The sequence below is a fragment of the Balaenoptera physalus genome (assembly GCF_965194825.1).
Source record: "Balaenoptera physalus genome assembly, contig: HAP1_SCAFFOLD_1588, whole genome shotgun sequence".
Taxonomy (NCBI): Eukaryota; Metazoa; Chordata; class Mammalia; order Artiodactyla; family Balaenopteridae; genus Balaenoptera; species Balaenoptera physalus.
In genome coordinates, this window is record NW_028125209.1 from 53,892 (window position 1) to 55,908 (window position 2,017).

Consider the following 2,017-nt stretch of genomic DNA (forward strand, 5'->3'; position numbering starts at 1 on the left):
GAAAACCCTCCTCTGTTATGGTTTATCCCAGGAGATTGGATATTGTTCCCTGTGCTGTATACAGTAGGACCTTGTTGTCTATGTGTAAAACTGAGTCACTCTGCTGTACAGCAGAGATCGGTACAACATTGTAAATCAACTACACCTCAATAAAAAAAAGAAAAGAAAACCATCCTCTCAAGGCCTCCCAGGGAAGCAGCCTCTCCCCCCAGCCAGCATCCCTGAAGCACGTGCTGGCTCCGAGGCTCAGAGCAGCACGTCCAGCCCGCCTGCTTCCCAAACACCCCTTCTCAACGGCACGGTGTGTGCGGTCGAGTGGAGGGACGTCCGCTGAGCTGGCAAGGCGCAGCCCCGGTTCCAGGAGCTTCAACACAAGCAGAAGAGGAAAAGTGGGAGAAAACTCTCAATGCAAACACTAGGTGGGCTAATACATCCATAAGCAGAAGCCGAGGAAGATGGGAACGCAGCCCAGAGGTCAGGGAGCAGAGCTGACCGTGCTCTGAGCCGGACGCGGGTGGAAGGAAAGGCGGAAAGGAGGATCTTGCTCTGACCCTGAAGGTAGAAGCGAAGTGTCCTTGGTTTTCTCAGTTTGGCCGAGTTAGTAATCAGGACCCCTTTTAGATGCAAATGAGAGAAACGCAGCAGGAAGTAGCTTGAACAGGAGGGATGTCAGCCTACACCCCACACACCCCCCTCAGGAGTCCAGGGCCGAGGGGACTCCAGAAGCAGGGGCACCTGGACCCTTCTGGGCGCCTGGGAGGTTCAGTGACCATTTCTGCTCAGTTGTTACTGTTCCTTGAGACATTGCAGACACAGGTGCTTCAGCACATGCTTGTATTTTGTTTTTAATTAACTGAACAATTACCAGTTTGGATTTGGACTGAAAATTATGACTTCTAAAAGAGAAACTAATGGAAAAGAAGAATGTGTTTTTCTTAACCATTCAAATAAAATAAAAGGTGAAAGAGTGCTTTTTCGGTGCAAAATATATTTTATTATCTATGAGAATTAAAATAATCTATTTATTGGATTTAATACCTACATGCCAATGAAACTAACTTTAAAGTTCTTCCTGATCTTAATAGACACAACAAAACAATTAATAAAAAGTAGCCAAGTGTCTGGAATCACCTCTGATTATGGCAGAAATAGATCTGCCAATGTGGACTTGTCATGAACCTGTTCACCCATCTGCTGGATGAGGGCCACACACAAACCAAAAGAATCATCTCAGTAAGGCCCGCGTTCCACAGGTAAACGTCAATACATATGTGTTGACAGAAAGGTTGACTAAATGGATATGTAACTATTCATTTTCTCAAATACAAAGCGGGCTTTACCTCACAGGGACGTGGAACTTGTATCCGCTTCAGAGGTTTCTCATTTGACAGACCCTTTATTTCTGACGTTTGTAAGAGGAGGGAACAGGGCCCCTGGGGAGAAACAGGTCTTATTTGGTCATTATTTAAAGACTGAGTCTTGACAGTAAAGTTTCCTCATGTGACTTGAAAAAGACAAACAAATGTCACTGAAGGAAATTCAGTAAGAAATTTGGGGTTTCGGGAAAACACTTTGGTTTCACGAACCTGGTTAATAGTATGTACTTCCGAATGAATATAGAAAGCTTGGGTTAAAAAGTCTTAAAACGGTTTACTTCACTCTGTACGACGGACATGTGGACACAGGGGGGAAGGGGAGGGTGGGACGAATTGGGAGATTAGGTTTGACATCAATACACTAACACGTGTAAAACAGACAGCTAGTGGGCACCTGCTGTACAGCACGGGGAGCTCAGCTCGGTGCTCTGTGGTGACCTAGCTGGGTGGGATGGGGGGGAGGGAGGTCCAAGAGGGAGGAGATGTATGTATACCTATAGCTGATTCACTTCACTGTACAGCAGAAACTAACACAACATTGCAGAGCAATTTTACTTCAATTAAAAAAAATGTCTTAGGGTTTCCCTGGTGGCGCAGTGGTTGAGAATCTGCCTGCCAATTCAGGGGACACGGGTTCGAGC